This window comes from Schistocerca nitens, chromosome 11 (genome assembly GCF_023898315.1).
Source record: "Schistocerca nitens isolate TAMUIC-IGC-003100 chromosome 11, iqSchNite1.1, whole genome shotgun sequence".
NCBI lineage: Eukaryota > Metazoa > Arthropoda > Insecta > Orthoptera > Acrididae > Schistocerca > Schistocerca nitens.
The window spans coordinates 51170878-51182855 of NC_064624.1; positions in this window are offsets into that span (position 1 = coordinate 51170878).

An 11978-nucleotide genomic window follows, 5' to 3' on the forward strand; every position below is an offset into this window, starting at 1 on the left:
AACCTACCAGCCGCTTGGGGCGCTGCTGGCGCTGTAGGAACAAAATCGAGGCGAAGTGTCGCGACTGTTATGTTAGACTGTGATTGTACTGTGTGGGAAGCACTGATCTGCACATGGACATAACATCGTCGTAATTTTCCTTTGTTACAGGCAGGACGAGCATGTACAAACCGTTTGACAGTGAGGTCTTGTTGATTTTCCTTGTTTTCTTGATAGAGTTATGAGTCTAAACTCTTCCCCAAAGTTTTCTTTAAATCACTTAACAAATGGACGCTGTTTTATGACATTCCTATCCAAAGAGGGAAGGAAGATTAGATTTAACGTTCCATCGACACCAAGGTCATTGGAGACAGTGCAAAGCTCGGACTGTGTTAAGGATGGGGAAGGAAATCGACCATGCCGTTTCAAATGAAACATCCCAACTTTTGCTTGGAGCGATTTAGACAAGTTACGGAAAACCCAAAACTCTATGGTCAGATACTGGTTTACAACATAGTTCTCCCAATTGCGAGTCCAGTATATTAACCACTGCACCACCTCATTCGGTCTTACCCATCTAACTGGTTTCCTGATCACATCTCCTTTCGTTGTAGTTGTTGTAATCTTCAGTCCTGAGACTGGTTTGATGCAGCTTTCCATGCTACTCTATCCTGTGCAAGCTTCTTCATCTCCCAGTACCTACTGCAGCCTACATCCTTCTGAATCTGCTTAGTGTATTCATCTCTTGGTCTCCCTCTACGATTTTTACCCTCCACGCTGCCCTCCAGTACTAAATTGGCGATCCCCTGATGCCTCAGAACATGTCCTACCAACCGATCCCTTCTTCTGGTCAAGTTGTGCCACAAGCTCCTCTTCTCTCCAATTCTATTCAATACCTCCTCTTAAGTTATGTGATCTACCCATCTAATCTTCAGCATTCTTCTGTAGCACCACATTTCGAAAGCTTCTATTCTCTTCCCGTTTAAACTATTTATCGTCCATGTTTCATTTCCATACATGGCTACACTCCATACAAATACTTTCAGAAATGACTTCCTTAAATCTATACTCGATGTTAACAAATTTCTCTTCTTCAGAAACGCCTTCCTTGCCATTGCCAGTCTACATTTTATATCCTCTCTACTTCGAACATCATCAGTTATTTTGCTCCCTAAATAGCAAAACTCCATTACTACTTTGTGTCTCATTTCCTAATCTAATTCCCTCAGCATCACCTGACTTAATTCGACTACATGCCATTATCGTTGTTTTGCTTTTGTTGATGTTCGTCTTATACCCTCCTTTCAAGACACTGTCCATTCCGTTCAACTGCTCTTCCAAGTCCTTTGTTGTCTCTGACAGAATGACAATGTCATCGGCAAACCTCAAAGTTTTTATTTCTTCTCCATGGATTTTAATTCCTACTCCGAACTTTTCTTTCGTTTCCTTTACTGCTTGCTCAATATACAGATTGAATAGCATCATAACAAATCACATAATACTGTCAACTGACAACCTTCTCATGGGTTGTTTCACGAGCAATATAAGGTTTGTCACCCCCTTCTTCTCGCACATTCAGCAATAGCATTCCAGTCAGCAGCCCGTCCACTTTTACCAACTTTTTTAAAATTCTGTAGTGACTGCCAAATGCAATGAGATACATTCCATTTCACTGTGATGAATAAACATGAATTTTAAATCAATGGATTCTAGGCTAGGTTTTCCAGTGTTTGATTAATTCTAGGTTAGATCTTCCAGTGTTTGATTAATTGTAGGTTAGATATTTCCTGAATAGCGGACGAGCACATCAGCAAATTTGTTGGGATTCTGTCTTCCACAACAATCGCTAAAATGAGCTTTACCATTGCAGGTAGAGACTTCAACATCCATACAAATAGCAACATCCATACAAATAGCTTGCTATCTCATATCTTCCTCGTTTTCCCTGTATTTCCGAACACATGAAACACTCTTCTTGTTTTGACTTTATGTCATTGTCTGAAAAATTAAAAAAAATTCAGTCGCTGCTTATAAAACAAACCATTGTTAATGGGATCAGTTGCTGTCAACAAAACTTGCTGGAAACAGAAGTTTCAGCTTACAGATGTCCTATATAAGTTTTGGGCTCACTCCATCTCTTGTTTCTTCTCCTCGCGAGCACTGTCTGTTTTTAAAAGTTGAGCATTATAATTAGGTGTCAGTGCTCCTTTATTGACCCCAGCGGTACTCTAGGCAATGTAGAGACGTTACTGATCTTTTTCAGGATGATGAAAACAGAGACTATAATCCTCTGAAACTGTCTTTTTGTAAATATGCTCTTTATGCACAGATTTGTACAAGTGTGATGTTTTAGTGACAATCTGAGGTATTTTATTATTTTTCCATTGTGAAAGTAGTAAGACTGAGCCACTGAAAAACTTTCAGTTTGATTCCTCACACCATCCCAAATTTCTGGTCAATTAAATTTCCTTAGATGATGGTTCTTCTACCTTCTTCACTTGTGTTTTCGACTGCTCTTTTCTTCATCACTGTTACCACAACACCTTAACAGATTCCAAGTTTATTCATAAACATGGTCTTGCAGTCTTGAATTCATTCTGTTCTTCATAGGAAGTTGAACATAACAGTGAAATTTCTTTTGGAGTTCACTCATGTGCTAACTTTTTTAAAGATCTTGCTTGAATTATTGCAAATAAAGTCTCTTTTTTTATACATCTCTAATTTGTAATATCTTTAAAAATGTTCAGCCTTTCTGCATGGACATTCTTCTTATGACATTTACTTCTGCAGTTGTCTCAACATGGATTTTTCATGTAAGCTCCTGGAACATGGAGTTCCCTGAATGAAATGTAGGATTCTTTGCACTGGTATCTGATTTTGAAAACATTTATATCCCTGAGTTATCAATGTTCTTATATTTTTTATGGCGTTGCTTGTCCTTGAAAGTGTTTCTCCTATGTCTCTAAATTCTGTTCTTTAAAGGGGTGCACATCAGTAATGTCACATTCATTGGCTGTCCAGAATAGCTCTGAACTTTGTTACCAACAGTTGGTTTTAATTGCTTCAAATTAACATTTGCTCATTTTTGTGGCTCTTCATCTGATTCATGACCAGATGTTAGTTGATATTCCAAAGTAGAAGGAGAGATATCTGATGGCGAATATGAATCATGATTGTTGTCACTGGCAAGGAAATTATAGGGAAAGTGACTGATATGAGTGGTTTTTCACACAGGAAACATGAAGAATGAAGAATACTTACAGAAGAACAGAAACATATTCTAGTATATTGTGCATTCTATACTTCAAACTTTCCTTACTCTTCAGCTTGAAAATTTTTTTAAAAAAATGTTTGCAGTCTGCATCCATAGAAAATGAAGGAAACAGAAAAGAGAAATAAAGTGTTGAAATTTGATTTCAAAGCTATAGTATTTCAGAAGAATGTTGTTATACATACAAGCAAGAGACCGCAAATTCTATAGAACAAATTCCATCATATTTTCCCTCTGGAACTCATAACTAACACATTAGTACTACAAGAGAGCTCTGAAACCAAACAAACACCTGCGATTTTTTCACTCTGTATGACATAAACAGGACAAAACCATAAAGAATGGGGAAAAATACTCACCAAACTTTGTTGCCAATATAAACAGACAACAAATATTTCCCTGTATGAAGTTCAGGTATTACAGTTGTGTAGTTCAAGATATCTGCCTCTGGCATTATAGTTATCATATCATTCACAGTTCTTATTAAGGAACACCTGGGCAATTCAAGATAGCTATTTGTAGCAGAGAAATGCTCTAACAGTAAATCCTGAGAGATACCTAGTTATAGCAGAAGGAGGTGTAATAATGATGACTCAAATGTGAAAAAGATCGAGTAACCTAGATATTGTACTAATGTGAGGATATTTTTTAGCAGTTGTAGAGATAGGTTGAAATGCTATGAATAACTGTAAAGCAGCTGAGGACACAATGACTACACTAGTAAGAATAACCTTATTCAAAGCAGCCATCAATATTTGAAACTGTCAATAGAAAAAATATTACAAAAAATACTAAGTTACAAAATATATTATGAGCAAAATAGAGGCCATAGCCTTGTAATAGTTTAATGTGTATTAAGGTGTAATATCTCAGCTTAACATTTTATCTGGAAGCATCTATCAGATTTTAAAGAAATTCAAGTAAAGCAAGCTTGATCCCATTTTAGCAATGTTATCCTCATTCAAAAAATCTTTCACCCAGAATTTAAATGTATATCAACTTGAAACAAAATGCAGTTTCGAGAATTTTCGGAAGTTGCAAATGCTATGCTTAGGATATTTCATAGTAAATCGTCGTTTGTGTTTATATGAACAGTTTTTCGTTGTGATGGGATTTGATGTCAGTTCAAATTAAGCTTTAAGCATCTGAAAGCACTAATAAATTTTATGTTGCCACTTCATTCTAACATTTGTGACCGAAAAACGAAAATTAATTTATTATGCTTGAGTTAAGAAATCTTAAAATACTAATAGTTGTGCAGTAATGGAAATATCTATGTGCCTGTACTCAGTGTTTTCTAAAATTATTGGCACTCCTTGGTAAGGAAAGTAATTGCTGAAGTATAGAATCAGATTCCTTTCACAAAGTTAAAGTATATTTTGCCACTTAACAAAAATTTTGTTTACATTCCATACTTGTAAAATGATTGCTTGGAGAACATGTTAAAAGAATGTCTATTCATTAACTAATTAGTATCAAAACCCAATAATAGAAAGTTGCAACATCAGCTACATTTACACTGACTTACCTAATTTCCTTTTCTTGTCAAGGCTATAGGTTTCCTTCTTCTGTAGTGTTTAAAAAAGTACTCTTGTTCAAGCGCAGTGCAACTACTCATACTAGGCTCAGTATAGTTTACATATAAAATGAAGTTTCATTTTTTCAGAGATGCATGTGCAAATTATGCACCAAATTGAAGTTGACTGTAGTCTCTACTAAATTAGTGGCAAAAGTTACCTGCTGATACTAGACAAAATAAAACAAAAATCACTGTTTAGATGGCATATGTCTTTTTTTTGTTGCATGACAGCAGACAGGCAAATACATATTAATTAAAACACTGGATGAAAGTGCAGTTACAAAGCCGGTTGTCAACTGCAAATCTAGAAGCTCATTCGGAATTTTCTATGGCCCCTAAAGAAAGTTAGCTGGTATTTTATTCTCTTAGGTTACAATTTAATCACTTAGTCACAGTTTTTGGCCAAATCAGAAATAAGACGCGCAGTAGGTTACAATTTAATCACTTAGTCACAGTTTTTGGCCAAATCAGAAATGAGACGCGCAGGTAGATTACTGCAATGTGAAACATATATCTCAGGCTACAGCACACATCAGTTTTTTATTTCAGTCGTACTTCTGCCTCGAGCTTCATTGGCTTTGTAGCTCACCATGTCACATTCCAATGTTTCAAAGTCTTGCAGTACTAGTACTCTGCAGATCAGTCTGTCAGCACACCTACATTTTCTTCCATTCACATTTGTTGGCTTCGCCAACTCATGGTAAAGTGATCAAACTCCAGCCCTAACCTAGGCCTCAGGTTTCATTACAGGTGATTGTGGCACTACATCTAGTTTTTTCCATTCATCAAACAACTAAGAAAATCAGTAACCCACCCTAAAATTCATAATAACCAGAAACGTATAAGTTATTTTGGCACTCTGCATTTTAAAACTAAAACAATCAATTCATTTCACCTACTGAAAGTAATAATTATGTTAGGCGATTCTTATTGGCTTCCATATACTGGCATCCAATTGCCTGTGACCAGTACCAATAAATTTCCATCAGCACACAATTCAAGAGCTACCAACCCCGTATGTGTACTCCAGCCAAATTCTGTAATGAAATATTAATCTTAATCACCTGTTATACATCAAGTGCATCTTAGGTAATGGTAACAAATGATTAAACTCACCAGACTGTTATGACATGTGATTTACTTACTGTTACCACGTATCATTATTCATACTTGTAGATATTTTAACCATAATGAACATCCCACACTTAAAAATGCTAAACAAAAACCAAAATTTGTTCACATCCTGCAGATATGCATCCATCAGTAACACGTACCAACAAGAGCTGATAGTTTGCTGCACACACAACAGAGATGCAACGTGCCCAACAAATACTGGATGTCACCTCGAGACACATCTAGTATCACAAGTCGCCCCACCCTCTTCTGTAGCATGTCAAATCTTCAAAAAGTATGGGAATTTGTGGCCGACTTGATGACCCATGCTTTTGCAAACAGTTGTCAGGGACTGTGTAGCATTAAGGGTGTCCTCAGTAGAGTATGTTGGTGTAGGTGTTGCTGTCATCTGTGGTTCGATGAAATTGCTCGTCCCTTTTTGTAACGAACGAGATTGGTGCTAAATTTGTAATTGGTCACTGTGTAACAGGTAAGCTGTTTTTACCCTTTCAAGTGACGCTGTTTTTGGGCTATCGTTTTATACTGCATACAGTTAATGCAGGCAACAAGCCCACCACTTTTGATTTTACATAGCCTAAGGAAACCTTTCCCTGACGTGGTTTTGGCAGTTAGAATTATTAGTCAGTTTTCCACAGATGTGAGACATGTTAAAGGGACTGAAAAGATGATGGCCAACTATTTTTCGAGGTCAATGAAATTTGTTATTCCATTGATTGGCCAAATACGTGTCAGAATAAGCAGCCAACATGCAGACAGATGAGCTTATGTGAGTGGAGACATGTCAGTTCAGCTGAGAAGAGCTGTATTTTAAGGGAATAAAAAACTTCATTGTGGTTTAGTACATCTCAACTACCTCCCACACCTTATCATGTCTGCTGCTGTTTTTCACATGCAAGTGTTTATAAAGGTGTACAAGAACAGTCACTCTCGAGCTAATACCACAATTAAACTTGTCAAGAACAGCTACATTTGGCCAAGTACTAGGAAAGGCTGTTGATCATGCAAAAGATAATTTGTTTCACTTCAGACAGCAAAAGCTACCACTATGTACATTGGCCAATATGTCGTTTTTCTGATTCCACACTGCCTTTTTTCCTATGTACGCATTGAATTTATATGACTACTGCCTCCAGCAGAAGGGCTCTGGTAAGTTCTCAAGGAAACTGAGAGACACCTGTTGGGCTGATATGACTCCAATTATATACTTTTCTGTAGAAAAACCAGCCAAGACTTTTCTTTCTACATGACCCACTTGGTTTGACTGCCTGGTACACATTACAATGGGCCACAGACAACAGTTCATGTCACATCATTCCACAAAATGGATAAGTTGTGAGGTTTCCAGCACCATCACCCCACTTTTTATGAAAATCTTGTACAACACTGTAGCACAGAATATATTTCTCCTAAGTATGCTCTCATCAGGTAGAAAACTATGTTACTATCAGATTAATATTTGCCATGTCCTCATTCATGGGACTAGAATATTAAGCTCATTTTTGGTTCATGATCTACCAACCTAACACCTTTCCCCCAGAAAAAATGGCGGGTAGTTCAAACTCCAACAGGATAATGTACCACACCACGTTTATCTCTACTAAACAAAGAAAATCGTGGGAAGATAGCTCACTTGGGCTGCCTCCACTAACCTAAGTCACCCGACCGCCATTTCCTCCTATGAACTGGCGCCAAGTTTGAATTTTGGGGGTAAACAAAGGTCACTTGGGGTTTCTCTACTAAGCTAAGAAAATGGCGTGGAAAAAAGGTCACTTGTACTAACCTGTCACCCAACTGCCACCTCCTCCTGAGGATTTGTGGGAAAAAAACTTGGATGTAAGTCCTTATGTAAACAATTTCATGCAAGTGTGTTCACCACGAGGGCCAGTGCCCAAGTGACTTAGTACACAGCACCACTGCCAGAGGGTGCTACCGTGACATCCGCTGATGACGCAAGTACTGTTATCCAAGATGCTGCAAACAGTGTTTTCACCATGAGGCCTAGTACATATTGGCACCACCAGAGGGCTCTGTCATCCAAGATGGCTACTGTGGCGTCAGGTGATGACACAAGTACCATTATCCATGATGCCGGCAAAAAGTGTGTTCACCACAAGGTCTAGTACATATTACGGCCGCCAGAGAGCGCTACTGTGACATCAGCTGATGATGCGAGTGCCACGACCACGTGGACTCGGAATGAAATACTTAAAGCCTCCACCATGATATTCAGCCGACCCCCACATCCGCCTACCAATCCATGTTGGTGGGCTGATGTGTACTAACGTGAACTAACGTGTGCTAACATGCACTAATGTGTACTAATGTGCACTGCATATAACCTCATCCAAGATGCCCTAGGGCCCCCCTCACCCCCCCCCCCCCCCCGATGCTTGAAATAAGAATTTTGGATGGAAGATAGGTCAATTGGGCTACCTCCACTAACCTAACTCGCCTCCCCTCCCGCAGAAAATGGCGGGAAGTTCAAATTCCAACAGGATAATGCTACCTCGACTATCCTAAGAAAATCGCAGAAAGAAAGGTCACTTGGGCTACCTCTTCCTAGGGATTGGTGAGAAAAGGACTGAGCCTGCACTGGGCTGGTGGAGAGAGGGAGGACTGTACTTTATTTATTTTGGACCAATTTATTTAGGGATGGAGTATATTTATCACAGAAAACATGCTCTGGCATGCTTGGGACCACGCCACACAGCCTACAGACATGCAAACCACTAAGACTCTGCAAACATGCCTGCTAATCGTCAACTGTCGAAATCATACACCAGTCTATTTAAACAATTTCAGCCACTACATCCACCACAAGATCTAGACTCCAACTGACCTAGTACGCAATACTGCCATCAGAGGGTGATGTCATCCCTCCTGTGACGTAATCCAAGATGATGGGGGATAATGGGGGGAAAATTACTTGGACACAAGTCTTTATTTTGCAGGCAGTCTCACCATCACGAGATCTAGAGTCCAACAAACCTAGTACAAAGTACTGCCACCAGATGGTGCTGTCCTCCCTCCAGTGATAAACTCCAAGATGATGGTCTGTAGGGGAAAATGGCGCGGAAATGACTCAGCCTGCACTGGGCTGCTGGAGAGAGTAAGGAAGGAGTACACTCTATTTATTTTGGAACATTTTATTTACGGATAAAGTATATATATCACACTGACACAAAACACTAGCCCTGATGTGCTTGGGATCACAATACACAGTCTGCAGACACGCAAACTACTCCTAATTTTCCTAAACAATTTCAGTACAGACATGCAAACTGCTCCTAAATAATGCAGTACACTGATGTATAGACACACTCAGTACTCGTAAACTGTCCAAATAACTCATAGCACAGCCTACAGGAACGCTCGCAAAATAATGCAACAGACACGCAAGCACCCTCCGCTGCCCCCCATCCCGTGGAGCACACAGGAAGTTAGAGGCAACCACCACGAAGTGACGCGGCTGTCAGCTGTCAAACCACGTACAGATGCCCTCAAGCGTGAGACGGTGACATCCCATTCATATTTTGTACCTGAGAAATTCCTATGTAAATACGTGTTCACCTAGACGCTACTGATGAGGCGACCAGACAAATGCGACCGGACAAATGCGAGCCGCCACCGGATGCAGTTGAAAGTTGTCTCTATTTCTGAGTATAAAGTCACCGTTATACCGATGTCGCAGAACTCCAAGGCGCATCCCCTATATGCGAGATACCTCAGCGCAGCACTTGTCTTTACTGCTGATAGCAGAATAGCACAGGCTGCTTTCTCCCTAACCGAGCATATGAGCTGGGTACCCACCCCAGTTTCACTGACACCTCGCTGAGAAACGTCCACGTGGCGACTCGCCATCTAAAAGGTTCTCAATGTTATTCTTAAGTCGCATGGCTTTGTAAATAATAACAGACAAGTCGACCTCTCGGGAATTGTATAGTGTCCCAGAAATAGTTAACGCTCGCTTTCTTGATGTTTCAGCTTGTATGCACGAAAATTATTGCCCTAACAGAACCTGTTTATGAAAATAGCGCAGAATAACATCGTATGCACTCTTCCCAGTGCTCCTAACGTGATAGTCCTCCTGCTCCCAACATATGCAAATGTTCTCACCACTTTGTAGAGGCTCCTATATCCCAGACAAAGGATGTGAATGAATCGAGCATTATGATTGGCTCTTATCGAATTTGCCCGCCGAATTACTGATGCTGCCGGTATCGAAGCACCATCAGCCTTTTTTTCCTTCTGCAGACGAGACCTTCAGCGGTTATTTTACACTGACCACCATATTGCACCCACAACTAAAACTCGCAAAGTGCCATACATATCGTCAAGTACGGAAGGACTCTTACTCAATTACACTGCTCCTCCACCGATGACAGTAGCTTGAATATTGAGCTACAACGACTACATGATAGGATGAACTCCAAGTGATGTATTTCAGGGGAAGTGTGTCACGTACATTAAAGTACATAAACGTGTAATAACGTGTACTAGCGTGTATTAACGTTCCCTAACGTGTACTAAATTGCACTCGTTTTCCCTCAGCACAAACGCGTTACTGTTTGTGCTTCCTTGCTTGTACGCTTTTCTACGCACGTCTCCAGACTTGATGATTACAAGAACACACGTACACTCCTGGAAATTGAAATAAGAACACCGTGAATTCATTGTCCCAGGAAGGGGAAACTTTATTGACACATTCCTGGGGTCAGATACATCACATGATCACACTGACAGAACCACAGGCACATAGACACAGGCAACAGAGCATGCACAATGTCGGCACTAGTACAGTGTATATCCACCTTTCGCAGCAATGCAGGCTGCTATTCTCCCATGGAGACGATCGTAGAGATGCTGGATGTAGTCCCGTAGAACGGCTTGCCATGCCATTTCCACCTAGGGCCTCAGTTGGACCAGCGTTCGTGCTGGACGTGCAGACCGCGTGAGACGACGCTTCATCCAGTCCCAAACATGCTCAATGGGGGACAGATCCGGAGATCTTGCTGGCCAGGGTAGTTGACTTACACCTTCTAGAGCACGTTGGGTGGCACGGGATACATGCGGACGTGCATTGTCCTGTTGGAACAGCAAGTTCCCTTGCCGGTCTAGGAATGGTAGAACGATGGGTTCGATGACGGTTTGGATGTACCGTGCACTATTCAGTTCCCCTCGACGATCACCAGTGGTGTACGGCCAGTGTAGGAGATCGCTCCCCACACCATGATGCCGGGTGTTGGCCCTGTGTGCCTCGGTCGTATGCAGTCCTGATTGTGGCGCTCACCTGCACGGCGCCAAACACGCATACGACCATCATTGGCACCAAGGCAGAAGCGACTCTCATCGCTGAAGACGACACGTCTCCATTCGTCCCTCCATTCACGCCTGTCGCGACACCACTGGAGGCGGGCTGCACGATGTTGGGGCGTGAGCGGAAGACGGCCTAACGGTGTGCGGGACCGTAGCCCAGCTTCATGGAGACGGTTGCGAATGGTCCTCGCCGATACCCCAGGAGCAACAGTGTCCCTAATTTGCTGGGAAGTGGCGGTGCGGTCCCCTACGGCACTGCGTAAGATCCTACGGTCTTGGCGTGCATCCGTGCGTCGCTGCGGTCCGGTCCCAGGTCGACGGGCACGTGCACCTTCCGCCGACCACTGGCGACAACATCGATGTACTGTGGAGACCTCACGCCCCACGTGTTGAGCAATTCGGCAGTACGTCCACCCGGCCTCCCGCATGCCCACTATACGCCCTCGCTCAAAGTCCGTCAACTGTACATACGGTTCACGTCCACGCTGTCGCGGCATGCTACCAGTGTTAAAGACTGCGATGGAGCTCCGTATGCCACGGCAAACTGGCTGACACTGACGGCGGCGGTGCACAAATGCTGCGCAGCTAGCGCCATTCGACGACCAACACCGCGGTTCCTGGTGTGTCCGCTGTGCCGTGCGTGTGATCATTGCTTGTACAGCCCTCTCGCAGTGTCCGGAGCAAGTATGGTGGGTCTGA